This window comes from Lissotriton vulgaris, chromosome 9, assembly GCF_964263255.1.
Source record: "Lissotriton vulgaris chromosome 9, aLisVul1.2, whole genome shotgun sequence".
Lineage (NCBI taxonomy): Eukaryota > Metazoa > Chordata > Amphibia > Caudata > Salamandridae > Lissotriton > Lissotriton vulgaris.
The window spans coordinates 687,783,303-687,796,806 of record NC_141697.1 but is presented as its reverse complement, the minus strand read 5'-3'; positions in this window follow the sequence as shown (position 1 = coordinate 687,796,806).

The window sequence follows — 13,504 nt, the reverse complement described above, 5'->3', positions numbered from 1 at the left end:
CAGTGAGGTGAGCGAACACATGCTGCAAGTAAATTAGTGGAAATCAAGTTTGTCTGTAACACCGTCATATTATATGAAGTGCGGTGAACATATCACACTGCAAGCACGAGTGGGCAAACAAATGCTTTATGGCTTTGTCATCTCTTACCTGCTATTTAGAGTGAATGGGCCTCATGGAATGCCGTTGAGACACCCTTGGAGCACCCCACTCTTTAAAAAATGTAGGAGTAACTAGTGAGCTGGGAATAAAGGCAAACAATTCCCTGAGTTAAAGAAAGTAAATTCTATTTACTTCGTATTTGCGAGCAGCATGGTGGATAGAACCTACCCAGTCAGCAGCATCCACGGTGGCGGTCGCATCTTGATTTGGTGTGCGGAACCGCTGCATGTATTGCAGACGGACACCAGAACGTCCGCCATCGTAATCGGCACCATAGTCTGGAATGATGCTAAAGTAATTTGTGACCATCGCAAATTTCTCTCACTGTGTATTAGAAGAGAGTTGTTCAAAAGATAAAGTAGCCTGCCGTATATGTGTATAATAAGATCATATTAGAACGCTTGTGTCTATCGTAAGATGCAACTTTACATATGGAAACCATGCTGGAACTCTTGTGTGTCTATCTTAAAATGTAGATGTACAAAAGACAGCGGGCTAGGTATGTATTAGCATTCGCTTTCACTGAGAGTTGTTTTAAAAAAATTAGAAAATGAGACTACGTTACAGCCACCTCATCAAAATACAAAGTTTTTTTTATCCCTGGCTGACCAAATAAAGTCCTATCAGAGAGATGGTAATCATATAATGTAGGCAGTATAGGTATACAAAGCTCTCCATATTTGAAGCATTCTGTCTCAAATGCCCCCCGCTGCAGATGACATTCTAAAATATGAAGTGTATGACATGCTGGTAGTAATAGATTAGTTAATTTGAGATAAGACCATTCAAGAAATGTCATCATTTAAGCTGCCTTAATCTGTTTCATGTTGTTTTACCCATCTCTGTTCTCTCAACGGTAGAGCCTTTGATTTTATAGAGAGGTCTCTTTCAATTCAGATTTTTCCAGCACCAACTATCAAAGATCCTCTTCTGTGTGGTTTGTTGTTGTAAGAACGTTGCTGTCAACTTGTTGCGCTTCGTTTACAGCGTATGTTACTTCTATCTTCACCTATATGAATAGGTATTTTTCAAGTGGGCATGCTTATATTGCAATGGAAGTCTGGACAATTAATTATACAAATCACTATTACATTTTGTAAATGTATGCAGTTTTCCTGTAGTATTGAGGCCCAAATCTAATTATGTGATCTTATCAGTTAGATGGCCTACAGTACATAATCCACATTGACGGTGTCCCCTAACTTTGGGTAGGCCCCAAAGTTCTGTCTGTGTTGGAGTCCTGTTATTTATTGGTCGTGTATGGACAAGTAAGTCACTTAAGTTCTTACCATGCCTAAAAGCAAACAGAAGTTTTTCAAAATGTTCGTTGGCTGTGTTCAACAGATACTAAGGTTTATTGTCCAGCCTCTTGCTAGTGTTTGAATAGCTGGAATACGATGTTACGCACACTAGCTTGTCAGTACTCTAGGTATATTTTCCAAAAGGTTTGATATGTTTGGCATAGCAGTGATAAATCCTGCTTATTGAAGAAAGCAGATGTATTGTAATATTGTTACTATTTTAGAAATGCCCCTTTTAGAAGTGGTACAGGAAAAGGTGGGAAACCCAATACACCCTTGGAGGCGTGGGTAATCATAATATTTACAGGTAATTATGCCTACAAGGGATTTTCTGATTTATACACAATTTGGCATTCAATATGCAGACAATTATGGCAAGCCCTATCTAGTAGCTTACATTTAATTATTTAGAAATTCAATTAACTTATTTCAAGTAGAGTAAATCTGGTACAAATAATCTTACATGGGTGTACATGTTTCAAAAAAGTGAATTTATAGTGAAAAGATTTTTCAAAGGGTACAAAAAACTAGCTTTGTAATGGTATGCAATGTAACAACGCAGTCATTGTAACGACTGCATTGTAATGCATGCAATGTTTCTCATGCAATGTAACATGACCGATTCACTCCTGATGATGATGATGCATAATGTTGTATGCTAAGAGTAATCCTGCCAGTAGTTACTTGTTGTCCTAAATGTGATAATTATGACAATGGCCCGATTGGCCAAGTGATTTATGTAAATCCCTGTGACGTAATAACTAGTACCTAGTGGTACAATGGTATATGTGATTGTGATCTAATGTGTTTTTATGGATAATACAATGGCTATTTTTATATAACCTTGTGTGGAGTTTCTTTTGTGGTGTGCCTAACGTGTCACTGCTGTGTGAGTGTGTTGCGCAAATTCTTCACACATTGCCTCTGGGATAAACCTGACTGCTTTGCCAAGCTACCAATGGGGTGTGGTGGGATTATCTTTGTTGTGTAAATCTCTTGCCCTGACTAGAGTGGTGGGTTCTGCCTGGCTTAGGTGCATACCCTAGCCAACCAGAAACCCCATTTCTAACAGTTCTATTCTCTCCTCAAAGAGATTTCCTACATGTGTGAGTAAAAAGCCCAAGCCCCTATTGAGTACTCTTGTCTTCATCAGAAAAGTGTTAGTCACGCAAATTATCTACCAATTGCTGCCCTGGCTGGTTGATGCTTGCTGGTTCTACATCTGATCTTGTGTCCATTGGGGTGAAAGTGGTGGCCTCCAACTCACTTGCTGCTTTTGACTCCTTCCTCTCATACACCCTTGCCCTAGGTGTTGGGTCCAAATAAGCAGTAAAAGAATTGGTGTGTGATGGCCACATAGGCAAGTCCTTTTTCCCTAAGATTTGTATGTGGTCCACTAAGTTTGCCATTTAGCAAGCATGCACTTCACTTCACCTGTATGTGGAGAATGGGATATACTGTGGGCTAACATTGTCAGCTCAGTTGTTTTATTTTCAGGCCTACATCACAGATTATTGGAGGTGGGAACCCAACATCACAGAACAGACACAAGATGCAGGTTGAACCAAGTTAATATTACACATGTTTTATTAACACTTATTTATAGCAGAGAGGGTGACCCCAGTCCTAAAGAGTGCTATGACCACCTCATTAAAGGATTTATCAGGCAGAAACATGTAGACCTCCCCACTTTCCTTTTAACACTGCCATTGGAGGACTCAATAAACATATTTACTCCACAGAATAGGCTATTTCAATACCTGCACTTTCATATTAAAACATGGGCAAAAATACTGTATAACGTGTTTGTAAATGCTTGTCAATTGGGTCTGCCAAACACATGGCCACAATCAGTAATAGTGCCAATATTTAAGAAAGGTAACAGAGGAGACCCAAGTTGTTATCGCCCGATATCACTTATAGACTCCTCTGTAAAGGTACTAGGAAGGGTGGTGCTCAGTCAATTAACTGGATGGTTGGAGGAGACAGGCTCACTATCTGAAGCACAGTATGGCTTCAGAAAAGGGATGGGCACCATAGATCAATGCCTAAACCTGCAGTTACTAATAGGGAAATACACAGTGGCAAAGAAGGGAACACTCTTGTTGGGCTTCATGGACCTGTCCTCGGCCTTTGACCGAGTGAACAATTCAAAGCTATGGTCCATCCTTCTAACCCTGGGAGTTGACAGAAATATCGTCCACTTTTTAGCTGATTTACACAGGGACTTATTTGCCACTGTGAGATATGATAAAGAGGGTAGCTGCACCGAAGGAATACCGATTGCCTCAGGTGTTAGACAAGGCTGTATCTTGGCACCATTGCTATTTACACTATACATTAATAGCCTAGACCACATTTTAATTGCCTCCAGTAAGGATATCCCCAGTGTAGGGAAACGCATGATTCCCGCTTTGTTATATGCGGATGACGACACACTTCTAGCTAGAACGGCGGAAGGACTCCAGCTACTCTTGAATTCCTTTGCAGCCTTCATGAGATCATTGGACCTGGGCATAAATTTTGCCAAATCTCATGTAATGGCTATTGGGCAGAGAAATTCAAAGGTGAGAACCATGTATTGTGAAGGGAATATATTAACCAAGGTGTCAACCTTCCCATACTTAGGAGTCCTATTTGATGACCGTGGCACGTGGGGCACTCAAATTCTAGCTAAAAAATGTCCTGATTAGGGCCACGGCGGCCGTGCTAGGATTCACCAGGAAACTAGGAGCTAGGCCAATGAAGGCACTTTTTCAAATATATAGAGCAAAGTGTCTTTCACTCGCAATGTACGGGGCAGACCTGTGGGGCATTAAAAATGCCAAGGCAATCCAGATAGTCGAGGACAGGTTCTTAAAAAATATCTTATCTGTCAACAGCCAATTACATCGTCCATCAGGAGTGTGGAATTGGCTATTTTGAAGATGCTATTTTGCTGTAGCCCCGCTCCTGAAATAGATAATGACCTGGTTAAACCCTGATTTATCATTAAATTATCAAATTTTGAAAGACTGCATGGCACTTGATCACGGGCACCCCATTCCCTGGCTCAATTATGTCCACAAGCTGTCGCACAAGCTGGGTAAACCAGAACTCTATTATCACCCAGAAAAATTATCTAAGGCAGATATAAAATGGACCAAGGTAACATACTATTGTGTTGTTAATGCAGATAGAGAAGTGAGAGAGCTGGGAAAGGCAACAGTAAGAACCCACCAGCTGCGGAAAACCACATTAGACATGGAACCATACTTGGGCATCGTCACAAATCCAAATCATCGTTTCTTACTGACAAGATTCAGATTGAATCAGCTTCATTACCTGATTGGTGAAAAGCTAGGTTGGAAAAGGGTCGAAGATCTCGGAGTCTGCTCCTGTGATAACTTTTCTGAGCAGGACACCTTGCACTTCATGTTTTTTTGCGACCACCTCATTGATATTAGGAAGCGTTTTATTATCCCAATTTTAGTCAACAAAGGCTTCATGCAGGCTAGGCCAGCTTTAATTTATCTCCAAATGCTGACAAATGTTTGGGAAATCTTCAATATTGCTAACTTTCTTGCTGCTGCTGTTAGAACCCTAAAGAGACTGAATTGATAACATGAAATTATGTCTGTTGTAGTGATATCGTTTTAAGATGAAATATAAGTACAAATGATTTTATCTGTAATTTTAACATGCACGTGGTAGTGAATTAATTGTTTTTAATCATGGTCTCTTGTTTACTGTGGTAAATTGTTTTATAGTATACTTTTATGGTTTGTTTTTAAACCGAATAAAGTGAATTGACTGACTGACAATACCTACACTTTCAAGACCCTCTACATAAAAACCCTCACACTTAGGAAGACCAGATGAGTGGCATAGTGAAACACTAATCAGTCATTCCCAAAGCTCCCCATAATAACTATTGGGTTGAAGCTTGCACCAAAAATTCATTGGATTGGTGCCAGAAGATGCCAATGATGAAACATGCCACCAACTAGGTGGTTGAGGGCTTCCGTCCCTAAACAATAATAGTCCACATCCTAGGATACGCCCCGCCTTTTGTGCTGGAGACAATCAGTTCTGTTGTGATTAGTTAGGAGATTGAACTGACTGCTGTGACTCCTCCTGACCCTCTGTGTTATATAAGGTCAAAGTATGTAATGTATTCAGTCAACACAACATTGTTGGAAAGAAGGAGGCTGGTTGAATATCTATGCTTGCTTGGTAAGCTCTCTCAGTGGTGCAATTTCTGATGTAGGCAGAGCAATAACTCACTTACAGAGAATTTTCCTCCGATCAGTGATATCCTTGGGTATATGTATATTCCTTAGTACAGTGGCCATGTCCAGTACCGGATGCATCCCTCTATTTACGAGAATATCTGGTTAAAGAATAAGGCCAGTCTTCTAAAAATTTAAACTTGCCAGGATTGAGTGGGAACCCCGCCATTTTCAGTTTTCTGCAAACAGCCACAAGAGAGGTGTTATTTTCTTTAGTTGTGCAGCCAAACATCAGAATGGTGTCGCTACAATAGAAGCAGTTCTTTAAGAGGTGTATGACACTTTAGACAGCATCTTGAAAAATGTCAGCTGCTAATGAGATTCCAATTTCCAACTACTAATAGGGTGAGAATTCCAGGTGTGTGAAACAAATTGTATTGTAGCAAAACTGCACAATAGTCTCCAGTCGATGGTACCCTTTATAGAGATTGGGGTTAGAAAACACTTAAACATATTTTAAACGGCTGATCAGTTTGTTCAAATGGGCTCATAAATGACACTTCAGTTTGATGACTGTATTGAGTAAATGCATACCAACTCATATGCGTATCTTATTTGGGTTTGTTTTTGGCACAGTCCTGTTTGGGGACACTCAGGGTCTTAGGCCAGTGGCTGACTCTATAATTTTCTGGTTCAGGAGGCCCCTGAAATTCTTCATCGGATTGGCGTTTCAGATACACAGAAAATGATGCAGGAAGACATCTTCATTTGTAAGGCTCCTCATCAGAGTGCCTTCAAGCTTCTCTAGACTCCAAAACAAGGCTGACAAATGTGTTATCAGATGGTTTTGGGAAGATCCATTGAAAGTCATCATGAGTAGCTCCATTAGTTGTGATGTTACATTGCATAGGAGACATGGTGCAGGAACAACATCCCACAGCATATGGACTTCTTCCTCTAGAGAAACCTTCATCTCTAGTACCATGCACTAAAGTTCCCAGATTCCTGAGAGCGCCTGTTGCATCCTCGCTGAAACACGACAATATTGTAAAGAGCGTCTGTTGTAATAACCTCTTGTCATATTCATTTCGGAGACACACATGATCTTGCAGGTGACTGCACCATCCAGCACAAATGAGATGATATACTGACCCATTTGAATTTAAATTGGGAGGCGTCTTCTTCCTAGTCCAGTAGGTAAATCTGCTCAGTGTGGTTGCTTGTCGGTCCAGGTGCTCCCTCCGTCATCATGTAGAGTCGTCATTTAGAGATGCTTGCTTAATCTGCTTCCTGGGGATATTGCAGGCATGCCAATTGGGTTTCTCTTCTGATTTATCTCAGGGCACCATACTTCTATTCCCTTTAAACAAACACTGGTAAGTTGTGTTGCTTTCTTTGTTCGTTGGTCGTAGTAGGAATTTCTTCTCTTGGTCTTTTACATTTGTGCCCTTTCGAAGGTGTTGCTTGATCTTTCTTTGCCTCTTGGTTGCCCTTGAGCACCTCATCTTGAGAATCTTTAACAGTGAACAAGGCTCTTTCGCAAGGGTGCTCTAGTACCGCATCCTTTAATGATTCGTAGGCAGATCATCTCATTGCTGAATAAGTAGAAAACAGAAGAAGTGACGACCTTCTGCAGGCACTTTGCAGTCACCCATAGTTTTGGCAGTGCCTTGGCATGCTTTGTTGAAGGTGTAGTGCTTGAAGTTGAGGTTGTGCTGCATATCACATTTTACATTCAAGTATTTCATCAGCATGATGTGATCTCCAATGAAGGAAAGTTTACGAATTTTAATATAAAGAGCAGATGATTTAGGTTTTTACTTACCTTGTGGTTGAGGATACGTGTGCTTACTAATCACTATGCTTCATGCAGGGGCTTGTATATAGTACTCAGAGTTACTGTGCCACTTCTCACATCGTTGAGCTAATGATGGAAGTCAGGCATGGTATATATTGGTGGTCAGCGAACTATGGCGCTTGAGATTCTCTTGTCTTAGGACTAGTCAAAGAACCATGGTGTAGATTTACAATTACTGGCGCATCCCTACATATCAGCAGGGATGCGCCAGTAATTGTGCGCTGCAGCTCCGCCACCCTGGATGCAGCGCATTTACAATGTGGCGAACCATGGGGCAAAAACGGCACAGATGCGTCACACATCTGTGCCGTAAAAGCGACACATTGCTGGAGTTGTGACGCAAGCGCGACGCAGCTCCAGCAAGGCTTGGGGGGCTCTATCTCCACAATGCTGCGTCAATCCTTACGCCTGCTTCAAGCAGGCGCAGGGTTTTAACGCAGCATGGGCCCAAAAGTGACTTAGTGAAATCTTGTAGATTTCACTCAGCCACTTTTGGGAGGCGTTCCTGCGCTGGAACGCCACCCCCCTGCGATGGAACACCTCCTTCTGGCACAGGGCTTTACAACGTGACGCATCTGGAGATGCCTCACTTTGTAAATACTCTGCACCATGGCGCATCTTTTGTGCCGCCGCTGCTTCACAAAAGTGACGCAACGGCGGCGTAAAAGAGGCGCAAGGGGCTTGTAAATCTGCCACTGAATCTTTTACACAGAAGCAGGGATAAGCTGACAGCAAAGGTGGAGATTTGAATATCTAGTTGGGTGAGCCTCTGCCAGGCACTTGTAAGACCGTTAGTGCTGCAATCTGTGGAAAGAGTATATATACTAGAGAAGTCTATAGGATCGATAGTGTTCAACAATCGACTCTTTACTGTCTTTACCTTGAATGGCTCCTGCTTTCCAACATTGGTTGCTGTTTGCTGATACTGCCATAGATAACTGTCTAAAGATAGCCTCAATGTCAGGATGCCTGGCTGTAAAATGGCTACCCCAGAGGCCTCCATGTCAGGATGCCTGGCTGTAAAATGGCCACCTAGGCCTTGCAAGAAATTGCATGTGTGTACATCAATGTTTTATTAATATTTTACTGTAGAATTTAGATATACTTGGATTTACTTGCTACATACAATTCAGGATGTTTGTCAGTCTTGTGTATTACGCAATTAGGAAGCAGGTAAGGAATGGTTGTTTATTTTCATTGGTGGTTCCATGGTGTTAAGTGGTACAACAGAGACTCCCATGCTGTGAAATGGATGCTTAGTTGTTTATGTTATGATCAATCCAGTTCACCCTCTTATCCTAACTTATTTGCTGCAGCTAACATCATGCTTTTGTTGTTTTGCAGTGGTGTTCTGTTTTTAGGAAGGGCATATGTACGTTTCACTATAGGAAAAGAATCCTAACTCCAAGGCCCTCATTTTGATAGACTACTTAATTGCGATGGGGCAAGTAGTGGCAGTTACTGGCCTCATCAGAATGATGAAATCCACAGGAGCACAGCATATATATATCAGTTGCGGCAGGCATGACTTGCGGGCGTGGGGGGGTCAGGGAGGGTTGCACGGGGAGGAGGTCACACAGGGAGTGGGGGGTAATTTAAAAAAAACACATTTAAACTTACCTTCGCCTCCGGTCCTGCGTCGCATCGCGTCTCCTCTCTCTGCACCTTACAGAAAACAGGCAGCCACCCTCTCCTCCCCATGGCCAATGTCAGCATTGTGATTGGCTAGGACGCCGACCCCACAGGTGTCTATGGGGAGGCCATTGACTGGGGCCGACCACACAGTCAGCGCCCACAATGGTGGGCAAGCTACTCCTTTCCTTACTTGGGGCAGGAATGCCCACCCGCCCACCCCTCAACTAAACCCTGCCTTCTGCTTTCTTGCAGAGCGTAAAGGAGAAACATAAAATGGTAATTAAAATACCATTTTATGTTTCTGCTTCTCGCACTACGAGCAAGCATTAGGGCAATGCTCCTCCGCCCACGTTGATGAGCCGCTCCTGACCTAAATAAGTCTGGGGCAAAATGGAGCAAGTACGGGTGAATCTGACACAAAATTAGAAATTTCCCCAGTAACTCCTCTTCTCTCAGGGAATTCTTAAGGTTCAACTCAGAACACTTGTTAATTTTGGCACGCCCATAGTTAACGAGAACACCTGGTACCGCTAACTCAGAGAAGGGAGAAATAACCCCTTCCCATAATGAGGTCCTAAGTGCACTTAAATATTGCTAAAGAAGGTCACATGACAGAGGAGGATAAGAAAAATTTGCAGATGCCACCAGCCTTAAAAAATGTATAGACAGCAAAGTTTACTATTTCTATAAGCTGTCAAACTTGAGCATTACAGTTTGCACTTTATAAAAGCTGGTCGACAAAACCTATATATAATGAATGCTATAAGCTGCACAATGTGCAAACTGCACATTACTGAAAACCCTCTCTTTGCAATAAATTAAAGCACTTTATTTAAAGCATACTACATACCTGCAGTGAGACTCTTTAAAATGATCTGTGCTAAGACAACCAAACAGTTAATGCGTGACAAAAATTGTAAACGCACAAACTTTTTCAAATGTCAAGGCTGAGTAACACTTAAACTTTGTCATGGTCCACAATTGTAGGAAGTGATGTATTATTTGTATTACTAATATCTGCTGTGGTTTCCATGACTTGGCTCAGTTTGCGTGGTTTACAAATGCTACATTGTTGTAAAAGACCTCTTAGGCTTTTCAACTTTTATTTGATCTAGTTAATGAGGGGATGTTTGTCACTCTGGCTTGCAGTGTTATTATTAGGAAGGAGGACCAACTGTTGTGCATTCCTCCAGATACCACTAGTACCAGATTCTTCTAGTAACAATGTACTATGCCAAAGCTGCGTAAGCAGCTGATCTAACTTTGCTTATTTTGCATTTCTGGTCTTTCATTTGCTTTGTACATTATTTCATATATTTTTATTAACTAAGTTGATTTACGTTTTTAAGTTGATTTATTGTGAACGATAAAACCATTTAACAACATCTCATTCCAATTGATATACAGCTCTTCCAAACGTTTAAAAATAACAAAAATGTCAAGCCAGACTTGTTGGCTTTGCTAGTGATTGCCTAAAGTAAATTTAACTGGTGAGGGCAAGCATAATCAGAGAGGTATAAGACTGCTGTGCATGACTGAATACCCATCTATGGATTCTGCACAGGAAAGCCCTATATTAAACACCAAGAGAAGCAGTTCCCTATTTGACCACTGGGTGGCATGAATGCCCAGAAAGTGATAATGGGAACACGCCTACTGACTAAGAGTAACAAAGTACCGTGTCGTTAACTTTATCCTTTTATGTCCCTGGGCACAGATTTTCCACACACAAGTGCAAACGCCCCCGCCTTGGCTTGCTTGATGCCTCCGATGGGCCATGGTTGCTGCTCATCCTGTCCTCGCACGCGGATGCTGTGTCAGCCTTGCAGTGTGTGCCATGCCTCCCGGAATCCACTCCCTTCGCTTTCTCCGGAACACGGTGCCCTTATTTCACATTTAGCATCAGCCGGGGCTTTTTTCGATCCCGCGCAGTCCATTTGCCGTCTGCTCACCGCGTGCACTTCGCTGATATCAAATCGATAGAGGTGGCTCACTTCTGCATTTAGTTGCCTCCGTCTCCCGCCCGTAATTACAGCATAGCTCAGCAGACTATTTATACTTCACCGCTCAGGCCACAGGGTCAGACCCTGGAAAAGTCACCGTGACTGCGCGTCCTCGAACGTACGTGTTCGGCACTTCATGTGCGCCCGGCCGTTGTGACGGATCAGAAATCAGCAAATACGGGTTCAGCTACAACCAGCAATTCCTGACCTCCGGAGTGCAAGCCTTACACATTGGTGTTGAAAAACGCCCCGACCATTCCAGATGTTCAGAAGAACCCCTCTTTTGGGCCCTTTCACCATGGAAATGAAGGGTGACTGTGTGATAAGCCACTTTAGATCTCCACAGGTGGTAAAGTCCCTCTTGCTCTTCTTACATAATAGGGTTAGGCCACCGGGCTGCATTATTATTATTATTATTATTATTATTGCATTTATTGAGCGCACAGCTACCCGGAGGTTTCCCGGCGCTTGCCTTGGGAACCCGTCCTGGCATTTCCCTGTGAGATAGCCCCTACAGGGCATCCCCAAGGTGAAATCCAGGCATCCCGCCGCAGGGGGCCGTTGTGGAGATTAAGCGAGCTTAATGCCCAGAGTTGCAGAGTGAGAACCCATGATTAGAGTAGGCACCGAAGCGAGAATTATCGAGTCCGTGGACATTTGAGCTCAAGACCCTGCCGCGTCGGGAATTAAACCCTGGTCCCGGGTCTGACCTCAGCTTCCGGGTCTGCCTGCTCTACATCGTGAGCCACACTTCTCCACTTTTGGAAACATCTTTATAGGCTATCTATTCTCCCAGATGTTAACGGGGCAAATTCATTTTGCCCCCTGCCCCAATAAGTACAAAGTATAGCTTCCCCACTAGGAATGGCTTTGAACCCCTAGCCACTCTAGAGGACAATGACTGACGCCATTCAAAAACGTTGTTAGCTGCTGCTGATTGCGGGGTTGGAATCTCCATGCATTCCTTTGCAGTGGCGCAGCAAGGGCGGTACGAGTTTAGGGGGAGGCTGCCCCCGCCCGCTCTTACCTGATGTCTTGGGGCGGCATTTCGCGCCCCCTGCTCTTTAATGCGACCGCGGGCGGGAAACAGGGACAGCCACGGGCGGCCAAAGGGCTAACACGCCACTGGGATTCCCCTCCTACTCACTTTACTAGGGAGCCCGGCGGACAACACCAACAATAAGACTTTAACTTTGATTCCAACTTTGATTCCAACTTTGACCTCAGCGCCACTGGTCAGTTTTAGTTTGAAGTTAGCTCCTGGATTACCCCTCCTCAAATGCACCCAGAAATATGGACAGGTACCGACTAGCCACCCCCCAGCCCCCCCCCCCCCTTTCCCCCCCCCCCACTACCCTGCCCGAGACCCAAAAGGTGGTGGGGGATCCTCCAATCTTCCGAATAGGAACACAATTTAGACACCACTACTTCTTTGGATTAGGGGTCGTTGACCCCGGCCATATTTATTTCAAATTTAATAACATTCAAAAGTGATGATTATTTACATTATATACAATACTCTAAGAGATAGCCATTCCTATCTTATACTAAATGCTGAACATGATTTACTTTCTGCGTAACCCTGTTAGAGCCTACGGCAAGGTCAATGACTGGCAGCCCCAGATCCCAATCTCAACTTCTCTGCCTCCTACCGGAGCAATGTTGCGAAGGGGGTCCAGCTTACTAGAAAGATACCTTCCCAGGGCCCCCCCTTCGCCCAACTCCATATTGGTACCCTATAATCATGCGACCCTGCGCCCTTGAGCGCAGGCGCGCGCGTGCGGGGGTGGCCACCAGGCCGACTGTGAGCGTGGTTCTCTGGCCCCCACACTCATCCAACCTACCGGCTGAAACTGCCCCTTGGAGTTCTATGAGACAGACCGCAGACTATGCTCACGAATTATGACCTTACCGCCTGACCAGGGAAACACATAAATACGACAAAACTTATTTATGCAAAATTAAAAAAGGATTCAGGTTTATTATTCTCAACCATTTAAAGTATGCAAAAACGAATTGACATATAGGTGCTCCTGAAAAGAAAACAGAGAAACATACCAGAGAAAACATACTTTACATGAAATTATCTGCTTTAGGGGACGGTGGGTGGGGAAAACTGTTAAAAAACGTGTCTCCCCCCCGTCCCTGACCAGACAGACAGGCATTGTGGTCAGCAAAGAGGGCAGTGGAGCGAAGAGAAAGCCTCTCCGCTCCGCTCCCCCTTTTAACGCCGCAGATGGGGAAGACCAGTTTCAACCGGTCTTCCCCCTACGCCGCAGGACGCCACCTGACCCAGATGCACTTGGAAGCGCTTCCGGTTCAGGCTGCAATGCAGG